The sequence below is a fragment of the Bidens hawaiensis genome, unplaced genomic scaffold (assembly GCF_021521415.1).
Source record: "Bidens hawaiensis isolate Kalapana, Puna unplaced genomic scaffold, B.hawaiensis_p1.1 tig00011236_1, whole genome shotgun sequence".
Lineage (NCBI taxonomy): Eukaryota > Viridiplantae > Streptophyta > Magnoliopsida > Asterales > Asteraceae > Bidens > Bidens hawaiensis.
The window spans coordinates 132,383-150,236 of record NW_027491876.1 but is presented as its reverse complement, the minus strand read 5'-3'; the positions used below and the strand labels follow the sequence as shown (position 1 = coordinate 150,236).

The following is a 17,854-nucleotide window of genomic DNA, read 5'->3' as shown; positions in this document are numbered from 1 at the left end:
AATAAAAACAGTAAAAAGGGGTCGTGAAACTCACCTCGTGAGCTCAGATTCGGCTGGCTGGTTAATTCGTTTAAGCCTGATTCTCATAGTCTTTTCGCGTCCTAATCGCATAAGGTCAATTAGTTTCAGTTATCGACTCGCAAGTCAGTTTATGCTAGTTGCTTTCACCCAACTAGCCGTTTCGTTTATTATAAATTTTCGGTTGCTTTCCCTAACCGAATGTTTCGTTCATTATATATGTGTCAGATATTTTCCTAAACCGAGCGTTTCGTTCATTGTATATGTGCCGGTTACTTTCCCCAATCAAGCGTTTTATTTAATTTTGAATGACCTGTGGTGATAAGTTTTTACATTCTTTTAGAAGATAAATAAATATTTATATAACTATATAAATTGTTAAGAATATAATTTACTATATTCGTTTCACGTTTATCCTTGTCAGCTTTTAATTTAGTTGTCGCTTTGTCTAACAGTTTCGCTCGGTCATGTATTAAATATACATATTTATAGTAGATACATTTAAGTTACGAAAGATAAAATATAGTATTATTATATTTCTTTATATGATTTCAAACTGACATTGTTTACCGATTCAATCGTCTATTCGAAATACTTATTATTTTCCCACTTATTCGTTTTTCGATTGGTAAATATGAAATGTATTGTTTGTTGTTTTAATCGACAACTTTTATTAGGTCTTTATTTTGAATCATATTTAAGCCTTATATCATAACATAATTGTATATTTAACATAAAAATATATAATATATAATCTTTCTGATTTAACATAAAAAAACATTTTTCTTTTTGTATATCTAAAATTGTAAATACGTTTTAACTTGAAAACACGTTTATTTTCTTATTAGACTGATTCTACCACTTTCAAAGCGTATCCTCTTATTTTTGTGTGTATACAAATTATTTTCTTATGTTTTACTAAATTTTCCAATGTGTCCACCTTTCACTATAATCACCGATTTTTGTATGCTTCCACTAAATCTTTCTTTTTTCACCTGTATGTTTTTATATGTCCCAAATCTATCTTCATAAGGGGGTGGATTGTAACATCCTACATTGGTTGGAAAGGAGAACTACGCCTTCTTTATAAGGAGGTGGATACCTTCCCCATCATAACACGTTTTGGGCGCTTAATGGTAGTATATGAGAGGAGAACTCCACAGTTAAGCGTGCTCAGGTGGGAGAAGTAAGAGAATGGGTGACCACCTGGGCAGCCAAAAGCAAATCCGTGAGGCGATGGTGGTACGTCTCGGCCAAAGCGGACAATATTATGGTGCGGTAGTAGCTGGGTTGTTACAACAAACCCCTTAGTTGGCCTAATATTTTGACAAGTGGCACACTCATGTAATTTCTAATTAAATTTATTTTTAAAATACAATTTTAATTAAGATTTAAAACATTCCTTATTAGCCTTATCAATCATCACATCAATATTAAATTTACACATTATACTTACCTAAATAAATTATTTAAATATTACAATTTTAGATATTGTTAATTTTAGTGTATAGTAACCATATAACCGTTTACAATATGTACAAAACTAATGTTGTATATTTTGTTTACGGTTTTGGTGGAACTGGTAAAACCTTTTTGTGGAAGACACTTTTTGCTTATTGAATGTTGCTTCAAGCAGCATTGCATTTTTATTATTGTCAGGGGGAAGAATAACACATTCAAGGTTTGGAGTTTCTATAAATCTTACTGAGGTTTAATCTTGTGGCATTAAAAAAACACTGATGCTGCCATTTATTAAAGAAAACAAAGTTATTTATATGGGATGAGGCACACGTGACTCATAAACGGGCATTTGAAGCTTTTGAACAGAACCTTAGTTGGCCTAATATTTTGACAAATGGCACATTCATGTAATTTCTAATTAAATTTATTATTTAAAATACAATTTTAATTAAGTTTTAAAACATTCCTTATCTGCCTTATCAATCATCACGTCAATATTAAATTTACACATTATACTTCCTGCATAAATTATTTAAATATTACAATTTTAGATATTGTTAATTTTAGTGTATAGTAACCATATAACCGTTTACGATATGTACAAAACTAATGTTGTATTCGTTGTTTACGGTTATGGTGGAACTGGTAAAACCTTTTTGTGGAAGACACTTTCTGCTTCAATAAGATCCAAAGGAGAAATAGTTTTAAATGTTGCTTCAAGTGGCATTGCATCTTTATTATTGTCGGGAGGAAGAACAACACATTCAAGGTTTGGAATTTCTATAAATCTTCCCGAGGTTTCATCTTGTGGCATTAAAAAAACACTGATGTTGCCTATTTATTAAAGAAAACAAAGTTATTTATATGGGAAGAGGCACCTATGACTCATAAACATGCGTTTGAAGCTTTGGATAGAACCTTGAGAGACATGTTGGGTCAAAATGGTAACATGAATTGTGAAAGGCCATTTGGTGGAAAAGTTGTTTTTGGTGGTGATTTAGACAAACTCTTCCTATTGTTCAAGGCAGCACGAGGCAAGACATTGTTAATGCATCTTTGTGTTCATCCTACCTTTGGGGTATTTGCAAACTACTTAAACTAACAAAAAACATGAGGTTAACCGTTGGAAGTGACAAATCTAAAATACAAGAAACAAAAGAGTTCGCTAATAGGCTTTTGGATCTAGGAGAGGGAAAACTTGGTGGTCAAAATGATGGTGACGCGACTTTTAATATTTTGACGATCTTCTTATTAAGGATACCAGTGATCCTATTTCACAATTAATTAACTTTGTATATCCTTGTATCCTCAGAAACTATGAAAATCAAGATTTCTTTAGTGAAGGAGCCTTACTCACCAACAAATGAGGTCGTTGAGGAAGTTAACGAACGTTTGTTGGCCATGTATCCAGGAGAAGAGAAAGAATACCTTAGCTCTTATAGTATATGTCCAGATGAAAATGTTCGTGACACGCTTCAAGAAAATATGTACTCTCCTGAGGTTTTAAATGGATTAAAAATTTCAGGAATGTCAATTCACAAGTTAGTACTAAAAGTTGCAGTACCGATCATGCTACTAAGGAATGTTTACCAAAACAATGGTCTATGTAATTATGTAATTGAACAAGACTACAGGTAAAAAGACTTTATAATCGTGTTATTGAAGTTGACATATCTGGAACCAATATTGTGACCGCACTTATATTTCAAGAACAAATCTTATACCAACAGATAAAAAAATTTCGTTCAGATTTCAAAGGAGGCAGTTTCCGGTTGCTGTTTATTTTGCAATGACAATCAATAAAAGCCAAAGCCAATCACTTTCTAGGGTTGGTTTATTTCTTATTCTTAGACAACGGGTTTTCGCCCATGGCCAGTTATATGTTGCGTTGTCTAGAGTTAGAACAAGAGGACTCAAAGTACTCATTTTTTATGAAGATGGTCAAGTTTAAAAAAAGACTACGAACGTTGTATATAGAGAGATTTTTAAAGAGTTTTGTCATGTAATTATATCTGTCTTCAATGTAATTCATTAGATGTTTTAAGTGCATCTTTAGATTCATTGATTTCTTTATAATATAATTTATCCAACCCGTGTATCACACGGGTACCTAACCTAGTAAGTAATAAACAACATATTAAATTGGTCAAATAAATTAATGTGTATTTAATACAAAACATATTAACTTTATAGTAGAATCAAAAGTAAATTATTTAAACTTCCAGTATACATTAAATTTGTCATTTATAATAATTAAAATTTTGTCAAATATAAATGATGGAAAGTTTGATGACATTGAATATTATTAAAAACTACAAAAGATTGTTGCAAAAAAGTCAACTTCGGTTTTGTAAAAATAGAAATAAATAAATCTAAATATTATTATAAAAAGTTTTTCCATTTTTCTTGGAAATCCAGTAACTAAATAATATACATTTAATTTTTTTAATTATCACGAAATTATTGTTAACACTTTAGCATTATTACCTTATTTAACAATAAATTTCATTAGCTAATTATTTTTTCAATTTATACATTAATCTTGATATTTATGACTAATTAAAAATTGGTCAACTATAAAAGATGGAAAGTTTTATTATTTATTTAGTTTATTAGTTTATTTTTTTAATTAACCGGAATAATTTAGAAAAATCGGAAATTCTTGACATTTATGCCTAATTAAAAATTGTTCAAATATAAAAGATGGAAAATTTATTGAGATTGGAGACTATTAAAACTACAAAAGAGTGGTTAATATTCGGTTCTAAAAAACAGAAATAAATAAATGTATAAATGATTGGAATGTATCATTAAAATTAAAGATGATGAATATTTAGCATAAATATTAATTATAGTGAATATCTAAAATTTTTTAAATACAAATTTGAAATAAGTAATAAACTGCATAGTAATTTGGTCAAATAAATTAATGTGTATTTAATACAAAACTTATTAACTTTTGAGTATAATCAAAAGTAAATTAATTAAATTTTCAGTATGCATTAAATTTGTCATTTATGCTAATAAAAAACTGGTCAAATATAAAAGAAGGAAAATTTGTTGATATTGAAGACTATTAAAACCTACACAAGATTGTTGCAAGAGCGGTCAATTTCGGTTTTTAAAAAACAGAAATAAAAAAATGTAAATATTATCATAAAAAACTTTCCATTTTTTCATAAGTTTATTAACTAAACAATATAATATTAATTTTATTAATTATCACAAAATTATTGTCAAGAATTTAGCCTCCTTACTTTATTTAACAATAAATTTCATTATATAATTCTTTGTGTAATTTATACATTAATCTTAACATTTATGCCTAATTAAAAATTGGTCTAATATAAAAATGAAAACTTTTTATTTTCTATTTAGTTTATTAGTTTAGTTTTTAATTTGGCCGGAATAATTTAAACGAATTGGTAATTCTTGACTTTTATGCCTAATTAAAAATTGGTCAAATATAAAAGATGTAAAGTTTATTGAGATTGAAGAATATTAAAACTAAAAAAAAAGTTGTCAGATTCGGTTCTTAAAAACAGAATAAATTAATGTATAAATAATTGGAATGTATCATTAGAATTAAAGATGATGAATATTTTAAAATAAATAGAAAATTATAGTAAATATCTAAGATTTTTTAAATATAAATTTGAAATACGTAATACATCACATATTAATTTGGTCAAATAATATTGATACGTTTTTAATACAAAACTTATTAACTTTCGACTATAATCAAAAGTAAATTATTTAAAATTTACAGTATAAATTAAAATTTTCATTTATGTTAATTAAAATTTGTTTAAATTGAATATTACTAAAAACTAAAAAGATTGTTGCAATAGAGGTAAATGTTGAATTTTAAAAACATAAATAAATAATTGTAAATATTATTATAAAAAAACGTTCCATTTTTTGGAAGTTCAATAACTAATTATTAAGACTTTCAAGATACGATTCAAAAATTTTAACAAGTAAAAAATAAAGATTGTTATTCATATAAAAATGTATTAATTTACATAAATTGTGTAATCTATATAAAATAAAAAATGATAGAATACTAATAACTAAAATACATTCGTAATGACCAAAACAAACATAATCAACCCACTCTCCATCAAATAATTTTAGATTAATTAGAAAATAGTCAAATATTAAAATTGAAAACGTTAATGATATGAATAGTATCAATACATTAAAACTTTCCAAAAACAATAGTGAAAATCTGTTTATAAAATGATTATTAAATAGGTTATCAATATAAATAAAAAATAATGGGTATTAAATAAAAACATAAGCACATAAATGTGTATTATTTTAAAATATAAAGTTCGATAATATTGGAAAATATAAAACTTTGTTAAATTTCGTTGACATTGGTGATTTAATTGCCTATGATATTAAATTTAAATTAAAAATATGAAAACATATTAAATAGAATTTAACCAATAATGATAACCAGAGAAATATATTAAAACGATACATAAATTCCCTAGCTGCCCCTCATCGAACAACAAATAGTATATATCACACTCATTGTTGCAAGTTTTAGGGGCGTTGATATATATCACATTCAATTTCTCTGGCACATTGGTAACTCATATACATAGGTTTTCACCAAGTGTAAGTCAAACTGTGAATGTGCACTTTAAAATCAAACCAAGCAGTCAAAATTTTCAAACTACCCCTAGTTGTAAAGCTCCAAAAACTCAAAACTCTAACCTATAAAAAGATTACATAAATTCCCTAGCTGCCCCTCATCAAACAACAAATAATATATATCACACTCATTGTTGCAAGTTTTAGGGGCGTTGATATATATCACATTCAATTCCTCTGGCATGTTTCAAGTTTTAGGGGCGTTGATATATATCACATTCAATTTCTCTAGCACATTGGTAACTCATATACATAGGTTTTCACACTCTTCCGACATGGCCCAATAAAGTGGTCTCCTTTGGCTACCATTGGGACATCTAAAAAGATCGATTGTACCATCTAAACAACCATAAAACATAAGTAATCCATAGATTGGAAACAAATCATGGAATCATATACTAAACCACCATTATTAAGAAATACAAAAAAAAAGATGAAACCTAAGAGTAAAATATGAAACAATGAGAAGTACCAATCTCAATCTTCTTTCTTCACTCCTTATGACATGATTAATGAAATATGTGCTTATTGTATATCATTGTAATACACATCTTAATTAATGAAATCTCTCTCTTTCTCCCCACATCTTTTTCTCATATTGCTTTTCGTCATCACATTTGACATGATACTTATTTATGCTAAAAATGTTCCAAGTCATAACAACCGGACCCGTACCAAAGTAATTTGTTTCAATACGGAAAATACCACCTGTTCGTATATAAATAACCTACCAGTTTTAGTGGTGATCCTTTTGACATACTTGATTATATAAAAAAATGTGTTCCACGTGACAACGACCTGACCCGTACCAAACTAACCCCTTTAAACTTGTGAAATGCTACCTGTTTGTACATTTATATGAGAAAAGCATTCCAAGAAATTTGATTATTCTACTTCACTAAGAAATACCTGGCTGTTATGACATGTACTCAAGTTACTAAAAAGTTTATGTAGTGAATATTTCCACCATCATGGTCCTTGATACCTTGAATCGTTCTCACCGCTAACCAATGAAAAAAAATAGAGAAAGATAATTTAGAATTATTAGCCTTAATAAATAATAAATGAAAAGCTTAAAAGATCATAAGGCACACAATTTTACTTACCAAATTTATGTGTTCACGGGATTCATGTGCAAGGTTATTATCTAGAACTATTTCTTCTGGTTTACTGAGATTCATGGCTGCATCATGAATGAAGTGTGCTATAGCTAGAATGATCATAAAAGGTTTAATTGTGAGTAGCTTTAATTCTTTAATAACTACCTTTTGGAATATCCTCACTAAGCTCGCTCTTCATGCTTATGAGATCGAACCTGCAAAAAATAAAATATCAAATGTCAAGTTAAAATGTTAAATACATAAAAAAACAAAACTATAAAGAGTAAAAACCACTGATATACCAAGTATATGGAGAAACCTTATTGCCATAACTAATAAAATGATTACAACACATATAATTTATAGATGTATTAACGAAATTTATGAAGAAAATTATATTATATTAAATTTGAATGAAACTTACACAGCTGAAGGCACAGGTACTGCCGGAATCCTTACCGGTAGGTAGGGTACACCTTTCGATTAATGTTGGAATCCTTGTTCGGCTTGGAATATGGTTACAAAGAATTATTCCACCATTTTGAAAAAATCATACCAACCTCTAATCAAATTATTGAATCGAAAACTATTTGAAACAATGGATTGTTTCAGAAAGATTCACACCTTGGGTAATTTAAACCAAATCACACATTATACATAATCCATAAAATAATTAATAATAATAATAATAATAACAATAATAATAGCAGGCTTACAAAACGAAAAAATAAATAAATAAAATATGGATCTAAAATAAGCACATAACATTTATCGCTTAGCCAAATCGTGACTGATTTGTAATCGTGAATCGCACAGAAAACTTACTATTGATTAACTATTATTACCTGTAATATGATCTTCAAAGCGAACCTCAGAGGATGGAAGAGGAATCAGTCAAAAATTAGTTTAGGGTTTTGACGTGTTCAACGATAGTTTGAGAGATGAAGAGGTTGTGAGGAGAGAAGATAGAGTGCGACCTAGGGTTTATTGATGCGATGGTAGTAGAATATATCGTCTGGGTCAAAGGGGGTGGGATGATGAAGGTTGCTTAAAGATTTATGGTGAGAGGAGATGACGATGGCTATTAATTAAGGTTTTATGAGGATGAATTGGAAAAGAGGATGGAATGTGTAAAGACGATCTGAAAAATGGAGGTGATATAACCCGTGAGGGTTAAACGGGTCGAACCAGGCTAAATTAACGAGAGACCTTCGTTCAGAAATCAAGCAATTTGGTGGCTTTAGAGAGGGTGGGAAGCAACGTGAGAGCGACATTCAGAAATTAACGAGCGACACGTAGGATTTTATGGTAGACAATTATGTAGATGGTTAGATTTACATTTTCGATTTATAAAAATATCGGGAGAATTGTGCATCAATAGTTGTAACGTCTGCAATGGTTATTGTACAATATGATTGGACCAACCTTCTCCACCCTCTCTCTCTCTATATCTCATCCACCATGTTTACTACCACCGTCATACCATCATCTCATCTTCATCTTCTCTCTCTCAACGATCTCCAAGTTATCGCCACCGCCTTCGTCCAAATCCACCAGAGCCTGTAGCGATCGGTTCACCCCTCGTCGGTCATTACCTACTGTTGCCGGGTTCGATTTCAGAACCCTAGGTGGCGATGGGTGTGGTGTTGCAGTGGTCTGGTGGGGGGTATGAACCATCGCCGTTGTCGGATTATCCGTGTTGGGACATGGAACTGTCGTTGGGCCACCGAATAATAGAGAAACAGGGAGAGGGGTATACCCCTGTATTGGGTTTCAATAACTTTTGTGCCCCCTTTGAATTTACTTTGTTTTTGCCCCATCTGATGTTTTCTTTATGCGTGAAATAAGAACATGAATGTAATGAAACAGACCTATATGCATGCGCTTCTCTGCGTGAAATAAGAACTTGAACTTTGTTTATTTTTAACTTTTTCTATATTTGATCCAGGTACATGAAAAAAGCCTTCTCCTTCGCCAAGTTAACAAAAACATCTGTGACGTCTTTAGCAGGTAAATTCTCATTTCATATTTTTAAAATTTTACCCATTTACTCATTAACACGTTGATTGGGTTTGAGGCTACTGTTTAAGGATATGTGTTTGACAGTAGGGTGGAATGAGAATGAGTATATCAGCATAACTATCTCCTCTATCTTGATTGTAATCTTATATGATCATGGTTATTTAGTAGAGAAAGTGAAGAAGAAGTTGCAGTTTGATTGGGATCATAACCAGACTGAAGGACCAAACACCACACATTTTCTAGCTATAAGAAAGTTGCATTCAGTTATATGAACGGTCAAATGGAACATACTACACTACCACTACAACCAGGAAGTCAGGTAGATGGAGATAGTAATTTTCATGTATTTTTCATTCATTTGATATGGTATAACACCATCGATAATATATTATTTTTGACATTCAGGTGGTGATCGGAGATAGCAAAGAAGCAAATAAAACAACAGGTCGAGCAACATACAAAAATTTTAAAATAACACATGTGAAGGTGCATTTTCCATTTTTTTGCTTTATAATAAAATCTTTCTACTTGGAGTCCACTTCAAAATGAGTCATTGATTTCACCAATATGTAGTTTCTAAATGATCTAATTATTAGCTGGTTCTTGCTTAGTGGTGGTCGTATAAATTCCAACGTGGTCTTGAGTCTCTTGACCCGTTTTATCCTAAAAACAACAGTCATTATACAACCAATGGCTAACATGTATTCCCACACACCATCAACAGTCGTTTTTAACAACTTTATACCATCTAGGGTGGCTAAACGGGCTGTGTTCGCGGGTTTGCAGGTCCAACCTGACACAAGCCTGAAATTTAAACGAACCTCAACTCGACTCAAACCCGAAAATCATGAAATACACGTGAACCTGAACATGACCTATTTTATACTTTACAACACAAAATACAAATTTATATTAAACATTTTCATTTTAGTTATAAAATATTATGTCACTTTTCTTTTTAGTTTTAAATAATGACATAACCCGAAACCGTTTATACTAAACCCAAACCTGTTAATTTCGTGTTACGTTTGTGTTGGGTTTTTTGTGTCGTGTCGGAACTTGACAGCCCTAATACCATCCATGAGCAACCATTTAACTGTATGTAGCAGAGTAAATGAATCCAAAACTGTATTGCAATTCTCAACATCATCAAGCCATTGATCCTAAATTGAGCAATCTACATCCTTATAAAAATAGATAATCCCCACCATTATTTAGTTACAATGGATTCGAACTCTATTGCCATTCTATACCCCAACACCACAATTGTCATAAATTACCATATTTAGCTGCAATGGCTCATGGCTGATATTAATTACATTTGTTTTGTACCATGTTTTTTTTATAAATTGAGTTTTGCGGTTGCAGAATTCAGAAGAACACAGGGTTAGAAGAAAGCTGGAAATAAACGTGAAGAGAAGCTTTTTACCTCTAGGATAGCAGAGTTACCCAAAAATTCAAAATATGTGCTCATGTTTCTGATGTGCTAGCTAAATTAGAAACTAGAAAGGGTCACAAATTGAAGTTTGCACATATGTTAAACATTCTCTAGAGGTGGTAAATTGGGTGGGTCGATTGGTTAACGGGTGTATCGATATCATAATGTAATCTGAATTCCGGCTGCAACGCTCAGGGTATTTTACTAATATATGGCCACGTGTTGTAGATATTTATGGCTGTTTGGTTGTCTTCGTAATTCTTTTTAAGAGTTTTGGAATACGCCCCCGCAACGCGGGGGGTTTATGTACTAGTATATTTACATTTTCGGGAGATTTTCTGCAATGTGAGTTGTACATTGTGCTTCTAATGCATGTACGTTGATGACATCATGTTTGTCCAATATTCCAATTTGCTTTGTATTTTGTTGCTAGGTGTGTTTCTCACTTTCTCCCTGTGTTCTACACGTCTCCCATCACCGCTAACACGTCATGTAATCCCACCCAATAATGAAAAAGAGAAAGAGAAATACAAATACAAAATACATAGTGAGCGGCAGGTATAATTTCTCCATCTCCTTCATCAAAGTTTTGATTCCGGGTATCCTCATCTGCAATTTAGGGTTTTCTCTTTTAGGTTAGGCGAGCCACCGAACGTCCATGCATCCATCCAAACCATAAGGTAAGTTTTTAGATTTTGATTGCATTGTTGTAAGGTAATCGATTAAGCTTTTTGTTAGTACTGATTGCTCCTTACGCAGGTTGCTTCTTCATTTATGTTTAAAGCAATTCAATGAGCTGCTTTTTAATTATTGGATTTCTTCCGTTTAGTTGCCTGGCGCACTTCTCCAACCAGGTAACCAACCTCACTTTAATTGCAAAACACCCGATTTTCTCAATGATTGCTGGAAGTTGAAATTGAGATAATACTCCCAAAAATCAATGATTTTTATCATTCAATTAATCGATGCTTCCCAAAAATCAATGATTTTTATCATTCAATTAATCGATGCTCTTATTAATTCAGTGTAAAATTGGTGGAACAACAACCGTGGCAGAGGGGAGAGAAAGGACTGATTGGAGAAACAAAACATTGACAGTGGATTCCATGGTAATTTTTTAATTTAGTGCTTTATTTTTGTTGGCTTTTAAGTATATCTTCATTGATTATTACTTACAATTTGGAATTTGATGCAAACTACACTGAAACAGGTAATTTGCTGTTTATTTCCAACAGGTCGTGTTCAATGTATCATGTGATTAATTCATAAAAGTAATCTTTATAAATTTATTGAATTGCTTCATTTTATATTTCCAGTCAATTGGCATGGCAGTAATGTTGGATGGGATAGCAAATTATATTTAATCCTTGCATAACAAGTTAGAGGTGAGTTAGATTAATAAAATGGTATTCAAGTTATTACTTTCTGAATTTGGGTTTCAGCCGAATTTAGCTACCGGTCATTACAAGTTCGTGTCATAACATGTCCATTCAAAAAAGTGTAATATTTTTTCGGATCGATATGGGCTTCGGCCAAAACGTGTTAGCGCTAAAACAGTTTTGGAATTCAAAATTGCCATTTTTAGTTGATGAACTTTATCATTAATATCATGTTTGTTGTAATGTATGCACATGCAATGCTTAACAGTTTGGCTCAGATATGAAAAACCAACTTTCTAATTCATGTCTTGGTAAAGAAATTCATGATACTTGAGCTATATATGTGTTTTTGATTAGCAATTGGGAGGGGAACATATACGCATTCACCTTGATTTAACATTTTTTGTATAAAAACGCTTGAAAAATAATTGAATTGTGACTTGATTTTTTTTGGGGGATTTGATGTAGATTCTCCGCTGATGGAAATTGCAAATGCTGTTAATGAAGTTAAAAGTGTGCATGGAGAAGTATCTGCCACTGGAAACTTCTCCCAAACACATGCGATCGACATGGAGTGTGTTGATGATGAGTAAACTGATTCTTGGCTGTTGAATGAGGTTAGATGCAATCTCTTTCAAGTTTGAAACTTGAGGATCTCTATATCTCTACTTTATATGAATATGTTGCCAAAAGTTAATTAGCTCTTACAACACTTGCACTTTAAATTTTAAATTAGATGGTATAACTTTATCATCGGAGATTGTGTTTTTAAACAACCCATGTACTTACCATTTCGCATAATATTTTCATTTTAGAATCTGCTACCTGAAGTGAAACAAAACAAAATCTTTATAAACAAAATAAAGAGAAAAAAAATTAAAAGGCCCCCGAGATAAGTTAGTTGAAGTCACAATAGTTACGTAGCTACATGAAACTTTCGTTGCAAGTATTATGATACTTTTTAAAGTCTTACAATCAGATTAGCTAGGGAATACTAAAATCAAACTTATGTTTGACTTTTTTTAGTCAAAATTGAATTTTTGGTCAACTTTGATAGCATAACAAAAATTCTTATTATAAGTATTAAAAACAAACTCGATTAATGATTTAATCTCTTCTTTTAACCAAGTTGTTATTTAACTAAATTGTTATGCTTTGTTTCTTGAAGAAGTATGGCAAAAACACTATGTGGTGGCGTGCTCCAAATCACAAACATGGTGGAGGGTTCTACCATATGTAAAGATTTTGATTAACTTCAATCATTTTTCAGTTTATTTGCATCAACTTTGTATCTAAATCGTTTAGTAATGAGTCAATTCGGTTGTATATATTATGATACCAATATATTTCTAAAAATTAAATGAATTAGTATACTGCTTTTTGTTCTATAATTGTATCTATGTATTTCAGGTAGGCTTTACCAACTGCAACGTGTGGGTCTGGTGGGGATGTGACTCACCAGCTTCCATTTGAAATACCTAGGTGATGGTGGTCTCTGTTCTCCGGCTAACGTGTGTGGTTCCATCGGATCCAGTCATCTATGGTGGTTGATGACCTATGGCGGGAGAGAAACAGAGAGAGAAACATAAAGCGGTGGATTTACTTTCCTGTTTTCGATAAGTAGTGTTTAATTTCTTTTTTTGTTTCATTTGATTTTCGTCTTAGGAATATGGTTTATGCTTGGTATCTTTAATTTGATACATGTTCAATAGTCTTTATTTTTTCCAATTGATCAGCGTGCCCAGATCTGAGTTTTGGTTATGGTTTCACACTCCGCCGCAACGCGTCGGGTCATAATACTAGTTGTATACAATTTCTAATAACCAAGAATTGGTGAGGGCATGAGGCCACAGAGAGCTATAAATTTTCATTTTAATGCCAGCATTTTGTTGTAGATTCTACTGAAATATAGTTCTTATACAAGTTCATTTTGAAGAACCTGACAATATAAAATATAATTGAGTTAATAAAAGCGTAGAATCATTGTTTTTTTAATCAAACATCATGCATTAGGGTATAAAGTAATCTGAATTTAACATAACCCGAACCAACATATACTCGTGTTAAATTGAAATCGAATGTACAAATTAGGTGGTTAAAAAATAGGGAAAATATAAAATGAGGCCTGAGAATTTTGTTTCGCTTTAGGCCTCTAAAATGGTTGAGTCGGCCCTAGATATGCGCACATATACATATGGGATTATGATCAAATTAAATAGGAACTGAAAAAGTTTCCGACGCCTTTCAAGTTTAAAGACACCATTTAAAGTTGTGTCGTTTCACCAATAACCACTTTTAACCGTCAAAACCAATAACCGCCACCCCTCTCAAACCTATAAATGCATCACCATATCCTTCATTTCCCCACTGTAACTTCCGATTCGATTCCCATGGTGAACGGTGTTGATCTTACCGTACTCACTGCGTAAGATCTTCGGCTCGACCGCTGATGCAGTGGTACTCGACCGGTCACCGGATGGTCTCCATGTAATGTATGGGTTTGCTGGAGCGCTGGCCGTCATCGGTGATGATCCAACGCCCAAACTTTGTCGTGAAAATTATCGTGAACATGTTTTTTTTAGTACTCATTTAATTCACCAACCGCCCATTAAGATGAAATATAACGATGAAACAGAACTAAAAATGATGAAATATAATGATTTAAACATGAAAGCATATTGGTTTGATTTTGTTCCAAAGGATATATATTTATTTGAAATATAGTGATAGGATAATATTACCAATCAAACCTAAGTTTTATCCTATTCATGTTTAACAATTAGAAGTAGCATATAGATGATAAACATAAAAAGTTACAAAAATATTAATAATCTTTTTAAAATATTTTTTCTCTTTTATTACCTGCCTTAAAATGTATTTTCTGTTTGCCATAGCGGCATCATAGCATTGAATATGGATAGTTATATTGTTGTGTATGGTTATATATGTATTATCTAACTAGTTTTTATCCCCCGTATTACGGAGGCTGTTTTACATTACTCGTTTTTAATATTTATATACCTTTTTGGGTTTATTTTATTTATTGTAATGAAATTTATAATATACTTAGAGTTGGATGATAAAAATGTTTCACAAATAACTAAGATGGTATAACCCGGTTTAAAAGTTATCTGGGTTTGTAAGACCCAAGACCCGCTTATTTTTTTTTATTATAAGATTGTTTTTTAGTTATAAATAATATTTAAAAAAATCATATAATAATTTTTAGTACATCCTATTTTATAGGATTTTTACATTAATAATTTGGTGAGAATACTTTTTAATTTAATGAGATGTTATAACCCGTTTAAGGAATATCTGGAAATGGTAAGACCCATACCCATGAATTCGGGTCAAATGCATGAGAAGACTCCATTTAAAAATCAAGCAAATCTGGTGACTCCAAAAAAAAATGGGGAGCGACTACATCGTGACACATATAATTTTTGGGTTTTCGTTTATATATATTATAGATATAGAACTCTGATGTTTGTTTTTTTTTTCTTTCGAAACTATATAACTATTAATGGCCCAATTACTTTCTTGAATTTGTCATAGTTATAATAAAATAATAAATAATATTCTTACTTACAATACGCTAGTTTATTTTAATAAAATAAATACGTAAGTATCACCAAATAAAAATATTTAGTAACCAAAAAAATTAGCAACCAAAATACAAATAACTGCAACGCGCGAGTAATCTTGCTAGTTTAGTACATATATGAATTTACAAAGAAATAATAATATACGTATCATCTATTTTAATATATTTATATAAAAAAAAGAATAATGATAAAGACTTCGTTCAATGTCGCTTTACTTATATACTAGACGGGTGCCCGCGCGATGCAGCGGAAAACACTAACATTGATAATCACGTAGATTTATAAGTGCTTGTTGTTTCGTTTGTAATCGTAAAACCATTTATTGTTATAAGTAGATTCATAGTTCTTATTTTAAACTCAATGTTGAAGTACAAACGAAAACGGAACCTAATCATTGTTAATGGTTTGGTTAACAGGTTGCAATTTTCAACGGTCTATTTTCGATTTTCGGTGACAAAAAACCGTTGGCTTGACTCATAGATCAAAATCGGACGGCAAATGCCTATACGTAAAATTTTATATTTTTAACTGAAAATAAACTATGACAATATCATATTCAAATTAAATAGAATTAAATGCTCGTTTTTATGGTGCAATGTTTTTAAAAAAATATTAAAGTACGAAAAAGTTATGACCGTTTAAAAATCGTGGGGATATTTGGGTTAAAAGTGAAAATATAAAGAATAAATGGTTAAAAGATGAATGACCAAATCTATAACTATTCTTTATATTTACAAAAGTTTATTAAAGTTGAAGGGGAAAGGTTGTAACTATTTTGAAAAGAATTGGAAAACACGTGAGATTTAATGCTTCAATTACCACTTTACCCTCATTTTATGTTGTACCTTATGTTTAAACAATTGTAAATTCCTTAAAATATACCGTCTTAATTTGCCCATCTTTCCCTCATTATATATAGTATAGATTGATTTGCAAGTTTCGAATGAAATTTTACTGCCCAAATATACAACTTTTTATGCTTCATGTACAACCATTTACTGCATGTTTTTCAATTTGCTTAATAACCCCCTCAAACTTACAATATGATCACTCTCATGTTAACCAAACTTATAATTTATAACATAAATTTGAATTTTTGTTTTATTTTATAATTAGGCAATTATAAGTTTAGAGGTATAATTTTGGGAAAAATTCTCAAAGTAGTCATTTTCTAGAGAGAACATATGTTTTGGCCTCAAATTCTCCAATATTCCAAAAATAGCTTACATAATATGAACTGAGACGACACATCGGGATAAGATCCGACAAGATTTCTAAATGAATTGTAATTTCACGAGTGTAAGAATTCCTAAAAATCCGGCCAAAATTTTGAAAATCTTGAGGGACTCGTTCGTATTTTCTCACTAAATATTTATCTTAAAATCAGTCTTCGCTGACGGTTTTTTTATGTTTCCTAACTTATCCGTCCAAATTCTAAAAACCTTGAAAAATGTTCATTTAAATTCCGTCTTCCAAGATGCATTTGAGATGAATTTGTACCAAAGAGATGATATTATGGTTTTTTCTTATAAGTTGAAATCTCGTCCACACCGACAATATTTATTTTTACCCGTCCATACCGACAAGGTTTAAGTTTAATCCGCCCACACCGACATGTAATATAAATATTTTGAGGAATTAAATTTCCTTATTTTTCATGTTTATTTATATTATCCTTCATCTTCTTATTCCTTCAAAATGAATGATATATGAATGATGTTATTAGGGTCTGGCCCGTTCTATCTAAGATATTATTAGGGTCTAATCACTTCCTTTTCTATCTCAGATATTATTAGGGTCTGGTCCTTTCTGTTTCAGATATTAGTAGGGGCTGGTCCTTTCTATCTCAGATATTATTAGGGTTTGATCCCTTCTATCTCAGATATTATTAGGGTCCGGTCCCTTCTTCTCGTTCCATACAACCATACATTCATTGCCATTCATGCATTAGTTATATAGATATAGGGAAAGTATATGCCAGAAACCCTGTCCAGTTGAGAAAACCCTGAGAACTCAAGTATGTGGTTGTGGTGTTGCCACGTGTTCATCTTATATATTTAATAGTTGTTTAACCCGAATGGTATTTTAGTCTTTTCATATTCTTCAATCCCTATTGCCAGTTTTTCTTTAAATATAATTTCTATCATGTCAAATCATCACTTT

The 17,854-nt window shown here is 31.1% G+C and overlaps 2 long non-coding RNA genes across 2 annotated transcripts; one reads left to right on the top strand and one right to left on the bottom strand.

Annotated features, from left to right (window-relative positions):
• Positions 1 to 7,117: 7,117 nt before the first annotated feature.
• LOC143537616 (uncharacterized) lies at positions 7,118 to 8,365 on the bottom strand. Its single transcript, XR_013136090.1, has 3 exons — positions 8,090 to 8,365; positions 7,410 to 7,459; positions 7,118 to 7,147 (listed from the first exon to the last, which is right to left on the bottom strand). It is a non-coding gene; the product is annotated as an uncharacterized LOC143537616 (long non-coding RNA).
• Positions 8,366 to 11,061: 2,696 nt separating this feature from the next.
• LOC143537615 (uncharacterized) lies at positions 11,062 to 11,885 on the top strand. The gene is made up of 3 exons (XR_013136089.1): positions 11,062 to 11,384; positions 11,464 to 11,558; positions 11,730 to 11,885. It is a non-coding gene; the product is annotated as an uncharacterized LOC143537615 (long non-coding RNA).
• The last annotated feature ends 5,969 nt before the right edge of the window (positions 11,886 to 17,854 follow it).